This window comes from Eubalaena glacialis, chromosome 2 (genome assembly GCF_028564815.1).
Source record: "Eubalaena glacialis isolate mEubGla1 chromosome 2, mEubGla1.1.hap2.+ XY, whole genome shotgun sequence".
NCBI lineage: Eukaryota > Metazoa > Chordata > Mammalia > Artiodactyla > Balaenidae > Eubalaena > Eubalaena glacialis.
The window spans coordinates 86,624,811-86,636,606 of NC_083717.1; positions in this window are offsets into that span (position 1 = coordinate 86,624,811).

Genomic DNA, 11,796 nt, shown 5'->3' on the forward strand with positions numbered 1-11,796 from the left:
ATACCACTTCTTCTTTGTCCATTCATCTGTTTATGGACCTTATTTTTGCTTCCATGTCTTGGCTATTTCAATATTGCTGCAGTGCACATTTGCCTGCCTCTGTCTTTCCGATTCTGGTGGTCTTCGGTTATAGGCCCAAAAGGTGCCCTGCCGCATCATATGGTAGCTCAATTTTTACCTTTTAAAGCAGCTCCATTCAGTTTTCATTAGTGCTGTTACCCATTACATCCCACCAGCAGCTAGAAGGTACAGAGTTCTCTAAAACCACTTCAGCATTTATAGTTTGTAGACTTTTTGCTGATGGTCATTTCACTGGTGTGAGCTGAAATCTTTTTGGAGGTTGGATTTGCATGTGGCTAATAATTCCTTATACTGAGCTTTAGGCATGCCCTTTTTTGTTCTTCTCCTTTTTTTTAAAGATTGAGTACAACTTCCCTCTTCATATTGCCGTCTTCAAAAATTTGTCATGTGTTGAATTTCCTTGCCTATTCCCTACCCCAGGGCATTTTTTGTGGGCAGCTGTCATTTACAGCCCTGCAGTCCTTGTGACTATTAAGCAACCATTAGCACTGGGTTTAAAGCTGCTGTTGTGGGAAACAGCCACAAGGCGGCAGCATTATTACATTCTCACCTCTTGTTACTAGGGTAACAAAATCTTCCTGGAAGTAGTGTTCCGAGGCTGTAAATTAGAGGGGAATGTGCTGGGACAAGCCCCCAGAAGTTTATGTCTCCTTAGTAATGATTGTTTTTTTAAATTTAATTTATATTTCTTATCAGAGTAATTTTGATTAGAGTGTTGTGATTGTCTGGCTGTACAGAATGTGCTCAATCATTCATATATATGTCTGTTCATCTTCGGATCCTGTTACCATGTATGATATTCAGAATGTTGAGTAGACCTCCCTCGGTATTTGGTAGGTGTTTTCTCATTATATACTTTATATGTATTGGTGATTATATAATTCATAGAGTTTATATATTATATGTTTATATACATTTAACATACATTAGTATATGTATGTTAGCCCCCTAATCCTAATTTATCCATCCTCCCACCTTTCATTTTGGTTAACCATTAGTTTGTTGTATAAGTGTGTGTTGTCTTTTTTTGTGGAAATGTGTTCATTGGTAGCAGTCTTAGGATAACATGTATAAATGATATCATAGGATATTTGTCATTCCCTTTTGACTTACTTAACCTAATATGTCATTTCTAGGCTCATCTGTATTCCTCAAAATGGCATTGTTCATTTTTTTACCGAGGTTACTATTCCATTCTGTCCGTATACCACTTTTCCTTTGTCCATTCATTTGTTTTTGGACCGTTTTTTGCTTCCATATCTTGGCTATTTCAATATTGCTGCAGTGCACATTTGCCTCCCTCTGTCTTTCCGATTCTGGTGGTCTTAGGTTATAGGCCCAAAAGGTGCCCTGCCGCATCATATGGTAGCTCAATTTTTACCTTTTAAAGTAGCTCCATTCAGTTTTCGTTAGTGCTGTTACCCATTACATCCCACCAGCAGCTAGATGGTACACAGTTCTCTAAATCCCCTTCAGCATGTATAGTCTGTAGACTTTCTGCTGATGGTCATTTGACTGGTGTGAGCTGAAACCTTTCTGGAGGTTGGCTTTGCATGTGGCTAATAATTCCTTATACTGAGCTTTAGGCGTGTCCATTTTTTTCTTTTCCTTTTTTTTAAAGAGTGAGTACTACTTCCCTCTTCATATTGACTTCTTGAAAAATTTGTCATGTGTTGAATTTTCTTGCCTATTCCCTCCACCAGGGCATTTTTTGAGGGCAGGTGTCATTTTCAGCCCTGCAATCCTTGTGACTATTAAGCAACCACTAGCACTGGGTTTAAAGCTGCTGTTGTGGGAAACAGCCACAAGGCGGCAGCATTATTACGTTCTCAACTTTTGGTTTTAGGGCAACAGAGTCTTCCTGGACGTAGTGTTCCGAGGTTGTAAATTAGAGGGGAATGTGCTGGGACAAGCCCCCAAAAGTTTATGTCTCCTTACTTTTGTTTGTTTTTTAAATTTAATTTCTATTTCTTATTGGAGTAAATTTGATTAGAGTGTTGTGATTGTGTGGCTGTACAGAATCTGCTCAATAATTCCTACATATGTCTGTTCATCTTTGGATCCTGTTACCATGTATGTTTTACAGAATGTTGAGTAGACCTCCCTTGGTATTTGGTAGGTGTTTTGTCATTATATATTTTATATGTATTGGTGATTCTATAATTCATATAGTTTATATGTTTTATGTTTATATACGTTTAACATACATTAGTATATGTATGTTAGCCCCATAGTCCTAATTTATCCATCCTCCCAACTTTCATTTTGGCTAACCATTCGTTTGTTTTATAAGTCTGTGAGTGTCTTTTTCTGTGGAAATATGTTCATTGGTAGCAATCTTAGGATAACATGTATAAATGATATCATAGGATATTTGTCATTCCCTTTTGACTTACTTAACCTAATATGATTATTTCTAGGCTCATCTGTAGTCCTGAAAACGGCACTGTTCATTTTTTTTCCCTGAGTCTAGTATTCCATTCGGTACGTATACCACTTCTTCTTTGTCCATTTATCTGTTGATGGACATTTTGTTTGCTTCCATGTTTTGGCTGTTGTAAATACTGCTGCAGTACACGATTCTCCATCCCGTGTCTTTTTGATTCTGGCTTTTACAGGTGACAGGACCAATAGTGGGCCTTCCGGATCATATGGTGACTCAATTTTTACCTTTAAACGCACTGCCATTCTGTTCCTATTATTGGCTGTTACCAGTTTACATCCCACTTAGACCGAGAGGTTACGCTATTCTCCACAACTTCTTCAACATCTATCGTTTGTTGACTTTTTGCTGATGGTCATTCTGACTGGTGTGAGGTGATACCTTTGTGTAGATTGGATTTGCCTGCGTCTAGTAATTCCCGATGTTTTGCGTTTATCAATGTCCTTTTCATGTTTTCTTAAGATTGAGCTAAACTCCCAACTTCAAATTGGCTTCTTGAAAAATTTGCCCCGTTTGGATTTTTATGGCCATTCCCTACCCCAGGATAGTTTTTGAGGGCATGAGTCATTTACAGCCCTGTAGTCCTTGTGAATATTATTGACCATTAGCAGTAGATTTAAAGCTGTTGTTTGAGGAAACGGCCTTAGGGTGGCAGCATTTCTACGTTGCCAACTCTGCTTGCTAGGGAAACAGAACCTTGCTGCAAGTTGTGCTTTGAGGTTGCAGATTAGAGTGGAATGTGCCAGGACAAACCCCCATAAGTTTTAGCCTCCTTAATTCTTGTTTGTGTCTTTAAGTTGTAGTTTTTATCAAGCAAATTTGATTGAAAAAGGTCTTTTGTTCTAGGTGTACAGAACCTTGTTCATTTACACATATACATACATCTATTGATCTTTGGGTCCTTTTCCATGTCAGTTATTACAGAGTGTTGAGTAGACCACACTTGCTATTCCATAGGTCTTTGGGGATTATATATATATTTTATATGTATTAGTATATGTGTGTTAACCCCAGTATCCTAATTTATCCATTCCTCACACCTTTTCATTGGCTTAACCATAAGTTTGTCTTAATCTCAATCTGAGATTGTCTTTCTCTATGGAAATATGTTCATTTTTATGAATTTTCAGATAACGTAAGTGATATCATAGGACATTTGTCTTTCGCATTCTGACTTACTTCACGTTGCGTGATTATCTCTAGGCTCATCTGTGGTGCTGCCTATGCCGTTCTTTTATTGTTTTTCGTGACTGATATTCCATTCTGTCCATATACCACGTCTTCTCTGTCCATTCATCTGTTTATGGACCTTATTTTTGCTTCCATGTCTTGGCTATTTCAATATTGCTGCAGTGCACATTTGCCTGCCTCTGTCTTTCCGATTCTGGTGGTCTTCGGTTATAGGCCCAAAAGGTGCCCTGCCGCATCATGTGGTAGCTCAATTTTTACCTTTTAAAGCAGCTCCATTCAGTGTTCGTTAGCGCTGTTACCAATTACATCCCACCAGCAGCTAGAAGGTACAGAGTTCTCTAAAGCCCCTTCAGCATTTATAGTTTGTAGACTTTTAGCTGATGGACATTTCACTGGTGTGAGCTGAAATCTTTTTGGAGGTTGGATTTGCATGTGGCTAATAATTCCGTATACTGAGCTTTAGGCATGCCCTTTTTTTTTCTTTTCCTTTTTTTTAAAGAGTGAGTACAACTTCCCTCTTCATATTGCCTTCTTCAAAAATTTGTCATGTGTTGAATTTCCTTGCCTATTCCCTACCCCAGGGCATTTTTTGTGGGCAGCTGTCATTTACAGCCCTGCAGTCCTTGTGACTATTAAGCAACCATTAGCACTGGGTTTAAAGCTGCTGTTGTGGGAAACAGCCACAAGGCGGCAGCATTATTACGTTCTCACCTCTTGTTACTAGGGTAACAGAGTCTTCCTGGAGGTTGTGTTCCGAGGTTGTAAATTAGAGGGGAATGTGCTGGGACAAGCCCCCAGAAGTTTATGTCTCCTTAGTAATGTTTGTTTTTTTAAATTTATTTTATATTTCTTATCGGAGTAATTTTGATTAGAGTGTTGTGATTGCCTGGCTGTACAGAATCTGCTCAATGATTCATACATATGTCTGTTCATCTTCGGATCCTGTTACCATGTATGTCACACAGAATGTTGAGTAGACCTCCCTTGGTATTTGGTAGGTGTTTTGTCATTATATATTTTATATGTATTGGTGATTCTATAATTCATATAGTTTATATGTTTTATGTTTATATACGTTTAACATACATTAGTATATGTATGTTAGCCCCATAATCCTAATTTATCCATCCTCCCACCTTTCATTTTGGTGAACCATTAGTTTGTTTTATAAGTGTGTGTTGTCTTTCTTGGTGGAAATATGTTCATTGGTAGCAGTCTTAGGATAACATGTATTAATGATATCATAGGATATTTGTCATTCCCTTTTGACTTACTTAACCTAATATGATTATTGGTAGGCTCATCTGTATTCCTCAAAATGGCATTGTTCATTTTTTTACCGAGGTTACTATTCCATTCTGTCCGTATACCACTTTTTCTTTGTCCATTCATTTGTTTTTGGAACCTTTTTTTGCTTCCATATCTTGGCTATTTCAATATTGCTGCCGTGCACATTTGCCTGCTTCTGTCTTTCCAATTCTGGTGGTCTTAGGTTATAGGCCCAAAAGGTGCCCTGCCGCATCATATGGTAGCTCAATTTTTACCTTATAAAGCAGCTCCATTCAGTTTTCATTAGTGCTCTTACCAGTTACATCCCACCAGCAGCTAGATGGTCCACAGTTCTCTAAATCCCCTTCAGCATGTATAGTCTGTAGACTTTCTGCTGATGGTCATTTGACTGGTGTGAGCTGAAACCTTTTTGGAGGTTGGGTTTGCATGTGGCTAATAATTCCTTATACTGAGCTTTATTCATGTCCATTTTTTTCTTTTCCTTTTTTTAAAGAGTGAGTACAACTTCCCTCTTCATATTGACTTCTTGAAAAATGTGTCATGTGTTGAATTTTCTTGCCTATTCCCTCCACCAGGGCATTTTTTGAGGGCAGGTGTCATTTTCAGCCCTGCAATCCTTGTGACTATTAAGCAACCATTAGCACTGGGTTTAAAGCTCCTGTTGTGGGAAACAGCCACAAGGCGCAGCATTATTACGTTCTCAACTCTTGTTTTTTGGGCCACAGAGTCTTCCTGGACGTAGTATTCCGAGGTTGTAAATTAGAGGGGAATGTGCTGGGACAAGCCCCCAAAAGTTTATGTCTCCTTACTTTTGTTTGTTTTTTAAATTTAATTTCTATTTCTTATTGGAGTAAATTTGATTAGAGTGTTGTGATTGTCTGGCTGTACAGAATCTGCTCAATAATTCCTACATATGTCTGTTCATCTTCGGATCCTGTTACCATGTATGTTTTACAGAATGTTGAGTAGACCTCCCTTGGTATTTGGTAGGTGTTTTGTCTTTATATATTTTATATGTATTGGTGATTCTATAATTCATATAGTTTATATGTTTTATGTTTATATACATTTAACGTACATCAGTGTATGTATGTTAGCCCCATAGTCCTAATTTATCCATCTTCCCAACTTTCATTTTGGCTAACCAGTCGTTTGTTTTATAAGTCTGTGGGTGTCTTTTTCTGTGGAAATATGTTCATTGGTAGCAATCTTAGGATAACAGGTATAAATGATATCATAGGATATTTGTCATTCCCTTTTGACTTACTTAACCTAATATGATTATTTCTAGGCTCATCTGTAGTCCTGAAAACGGCACTGTTCATTTTTTTCCTGAGTCTAGTATTCCATTCGGTACGTATACCACTTCTTCTTTGTCCATTTATCTGTTGATGGACATTTTGTTTGCTTCCATGTTTTAGCTATTGTAAATACTGCTGCAGTACACGATTCTCCATCCCGTGTCGTTTTGATTCGGGCTTTTACAGGTGACAGGCCCAAGAGTGGGCCTTCCGGATCATATGGTGACTCAATTTTTACCTTTAAACGCACTGCCATTCTGTTCCTATTATTGGCTGTTACCAGTTTACATCCCACTTAGACCGAGAGGTTACGCTATTCTCCACAACTTCTTCAACATCTATCGTTTGTTGACTTTTTGCTGATGGTCACTGTGACTGGTGTGAGGTGATACCTTTGTGTAGATTGGATTTGCCTGCGTCTAGTAATTCCCGATGTTTTGCGTTTATCAATGTCCTTTTCATGTTTTCTTAAGATTGAGCTAAACTCCCAACTTCAAATTGGCTTCTTGAAAAATTTGCCCCGTTTGGATTTTTATGGCCATTCCCTACCCCAGGATAGTTTTTGAGGGCATGAGTCATTTACAGCCCTGCAGTCCTTGTGAATATTATTGACCATTAGCAGTAGATTTAAAGCTGTTGTTTGAGGAAACGGCCTTAGGGTGGCAGCATTTCTACGTTGCCAACTCTGCTTGCTAGGGAAACAGAACCTTGCTGCAAGTTGTGCTTTGAGGTTGCAGATTAGAGTGGAATGTGCCAGGACAAACCCCCATAAGTTTTAGCCTCCTTAATTCTTGTTTGTGTCTTTAAGTTGTAGTTTTTATCAAGCAAATTTGATTGAAAAAGGTCTTTTGTTCTAGGTGTACAGAACCTTGTTCATTTACACATATACATACATCTATTGATCTTTGGCTCCTTTTCCATGTCGGTTATTACAGAGTGTTGAGTAGACCACACTTGCTATTCCATAGGTCTTTGGGGATTATATATTTTATATGTATTAGTATATGTGTGTTAACCCCAGTATCCTAATTTATCCATTCCTCACACCTTTTCATTGGCTTAACCATAAGTTTGTCTTAATCTCAATCTGAGATTGTCTTTCTCTATGGAAATATGTTCATTTTTATGAATTTTCAGATAACGTAAGTGATATCATAGGACATTTGTCTTTCGCATTCTGACTTACTTCACGTTGCGTGATTATCTCTAGGCTCATCTGTGGTGCTGCCTATGCCATTCTTTTATTGTTTTTCGTGACTGATATTCCATTCTGTCCATATACCACGTCTTCTCTGTCCATTCATCTGTTTATGGACCTTATTTTTGCTTCCATGTCTTGGCTATTTCAATATTGCTGCAGTGCACATTTGCCTGCCTCTGTCTTTCCGATTCTGGTGGTCTTAGGTTATAGGCCCAAAAGGTGCCCTGCCGCATCATGTGGTAGCTCAATTTTTACCTTTTAAAGCAGCTCCATTCAGTGTTCGTTAGCGCTGTTACCAATTACATCCCACCAGCAGCTAGAAGGTACAGAGTTCTCTAAAACCCCTTCAGCATTTATAGTTTGTAGACTTTTAGCTGATGGACATTTCACTGGTGTGAGCTGAAATCTTTTTGGAGGTTGGATTTGCATGTGGCTAATAATTCCTTATACTGAGCTTTATTCATGTCCATTTTTTTCTTTTCCTTTTTTTTAAAGAGTGAGTACAACTTCCCTCTTCATATTGCCTTCTTCAAAAATTTGTCATGTGTTGAATTTCCTTGCCTATTCCCTACCCCAGGGCATTTTTTGTGGGCAGCTGTCATTTACAGCCCTGCAGTCCTTGTGACTATTAAGCAACCATTAGCACTGGGTTTAAAGCTGCTGTTGTGGGAAACAGCCACAAGGCGGCAGCATTATTACATTCTCACCTCTTGTTACTAGGGTAACAAAATCTTCCTGGAAGTAGTGTTCCGAGGCTGTAAATTAGAGGGGAATGTGCTGGGACAAGCCCCCAGAAGTTTATGTCTCCTTAGTAATGTTTGTTTTTTTAAATTTAATTTATATTTCTTATCAGAGTAATTTTGATTAGAGTGTTGTGATTGTCTGGCTGTACAGAATGTGCTCAATCATTCATATATATGTCTGTTCATCTTCGGATCCTGTTACCATGTATGATATTCAGAATGTTGAGTAGACCTCCCTCGGTATTTGGTAGGTGTTTTCTCATTATATACTTTATATGTATTGGTGATTATATAATTCATAGAGTTTATATATTATATGTTTATATACATTTAACATACATTAGTATATGTATGTTAGCCCCCTAATCCTAATTTATCCATCCTCCCACCTTTCATTTTGGTTAACCATTAGTTTGTTGTATAAGTGTGTGTTGTCTTTTTTTGTGGAAATGTGTTCATTGGTAGCAGTCTTAGGATAACATGTATAAATGATATCATAGGATATTTGTCATTCCCTTTTGACTTACTTAACCTAATATGTCATTTCTAGGCTCATCTGTATTCCTCAAAATGGCATTGTTCATTTTTTTACCGAGGTTACTATTCCATTCTGTCCGTATACCACTTTTCCTTTGTCCATTCATTTGTTTTTGGACCGTTTTTTGCTTCCATATCTTGGCTATTTCAATATTGCTGCAGTGCACATTTGCCTGCCTCTGTCTTTCCGATTCTGGTGGTCTTAGGTTATAGGCCCAAAAGGTGCCCTGCCGCATCATATGGTGACTCAATTTTTACCTTTAAACGCACTGCCATTCTGTTCCTATTATTGGCTGTTACCAGTTTACATCCCACTTAGACCGAGAGGTTACGCTATTCTCCACAACTTCTTCAACATCTATTGTTTGTTGACTTTTTGCTAATGGTCATTCTGACTGGTGTGAGGTGATACCTTTGTGTAGATTGGATTTGCCTGCGTCTAGTAATTCCTGATGTTTTGCGTTTATCAATGTCCTTTTCATGTTTTTTTAAGATTGAGCTAAACTCACAACTTCAAATTGGCTTCTTGAAAAATTTGCCCCGTTTGGATTTTTATGGCCATTCCCTACCCCAGGATATTTTTTGAGGGCATGATTCATTTACAGCCCTGCAGTCCTTGTGAATATTATTGACCATGAGCAGTAGATTTAAAGCTGTCGTTTGAGGAAACGGCCTTAGGGTGGCAGCATTTCTACATTGCCAACTCTGCTTGCTAGGGAAACAGAACCTTGCTGCAAGTTGTGCTTTGAGGTTGCAGATTAGAGTGGAATGTGCCAGGACAAACCCCCATAAGTTTTAGCCTCCTTAATTCTTGTTTGTGTCTTCAAGTTGTAGTTTTTGTCAAGCAAATTTGATTGAAAAATGTCTTTTGTTCTAGGTGTACAGAACCTTGTGCATTTACACATATACATACATCTATTGCTCTTTGGGTCCTTTTCCATGTCAGTTATTACAGAGTGTTGAGTAGACCACACTTGCTATTCCATAGGTCTTTGGGGATTATATATTTTATATGTAGTAGTATATGTGTGTTAACCCCAGTATCCTAATTTATCCATTCCTCACACCTTTTCTTTGGCTTAACCATAAGTTTGTCTTCTCAATCTGAGATTGTCTTTCTCTATGGAAATATGTTCATTTTTATGAATTTTCAGATAACATAAGTGATATCATAGGACATTTGTCTTTTGCATTCTGACTTAGTTCACGTTGTGTGATTATCTCTAGGCTCATCTGTGGTGCTGCATATGCCATTCTTTTATTTTTTTCGTGACTGATATTCCATTCTGTCCATATACCACTTCTTCTTTGTCCATTCATCTGTTTATGGACCTTATTTTTGCTTCCATGTCTTGGCTATTTCAATATTGCTGCAGTGCACATTTGCCTGCCTCTGTCTTTCCGATTCTGGTGGTCTTAGGTTATAGGCCCAAAAGGTGCCCTGCCGCATCATATGGTAGCTCAATTTTTACCTTTTAAAGCAGCTCCATTCAGTTTTCATTAGTGCTGTTACCCATTACATCCCACCAGCAGCTAGAAGGTACAGAGTTCTCTAAAACCACTTCAGCATTTATAGTTTGTAGACTTTTTGCTGATGGTCATTTCACTGGTGTGAGCTGAAATCTTTTTGGAGGTTGGATTTGCATGTGGCTAATAATTCCTTATACTGAGCTTTAGGCATGCCCTTTTTTGTTCTTCTCCTTTTTTTTAAAGGTTGAGTACAACTTCCCTCTTCATATTGCCGTCTTCAAAAATTTGTCATGTGTTGAATTTCCTTGCCTATTCCCTACCCCAGGGCATTTTTTGTGGGCAGCTGTCATTTACAGCCCTGCAGTCCTTGTGACTATTAAGCAACCATTAGCACTGGGTTTAAAGCTGCTGTTGTGGGAAACAGCCACAAGGCGGCAGCATTATTACATTCTCACCTCTTGTTACTAGGGTAACAAAATCTTCCTGGAAGTAGTGTTCCGAGGCTGTAAATTAGAGGGGAATGTGCTGGGACAAGCCCCCAGAAGTTTATGTCTCCTTAGTAATGTTTGTTTTTTTAAATTTAATTTATATTTCTTATCAGAGTAATTTTGATTAGAGTGTTGTGATTGTCTGGCTGTACAGAATGTGCTCAATCATTCATATATATGTCTGTTCATCTTCGGATCCTGTTACCATGTATGATATTCAGAATGTTGAGTAGACCTCCCTCGGTATTTGGTAGGTGTTTTCTCATTATATACTTTATATGTATTGGTGATTATATAATTCATAGAGTTTATATATTATATGTTTATATACATTTAACATACATTAGTATATGTATGTTAGCCCCGTAATCCTAATTTATCCATCCTCCCACCTTTCATTTTGGTTAACCATTAGTTTGTTGTATAAGTGTGTGTTGTCTTTTTTTGTGGAAATGTGTTCATTGGTAGCAGTCTTAGGATAACATGTATAAATGATATCATAGGATATTTGTCATTCCCTTTTGACTTACTTAACCTAATATGTCATTTCTAGGCTCATCTGTATTCCTCAAAATGGCATTGTTCATTTTTTTACCGAGGTTACTATTCCATTCTGTCCGTATACCACTTTTCCTTTGTCCATTCATTTGTTTTTGGACCGTTTTTTGCTTCCATATCTTGGCTATTTCAATATTGCTGCAGTGCACATTTGCCTGCCTCTGTCTTTCCGATTCTGGTGGTCTTAGGTTATAGGCCCAAAAGGTGCCCTGCCGCATCATATGGTAGCTCAATTTTTACCTTTTAAAGTAGCTCCATTCAGTTTTCGTTAGTGCTGTTACCCATTACATCCCACCAGCAGCTAGATGGTACACAGTTCTCTAAATCCCCTTCAGCATGTATAGTCTGTAGACTTTCTGCTGATGGTCATTTGACTGGTGTGAGCTGAAACCTTTTTGGAGGTTGGCTTTGCATGTGGCTAATAATTCCTTATACTGAGCTTTAGGCGTGTCCATTTTTTTCTTTTCCTTTTTTTTAAAGAGTGAGTACAACT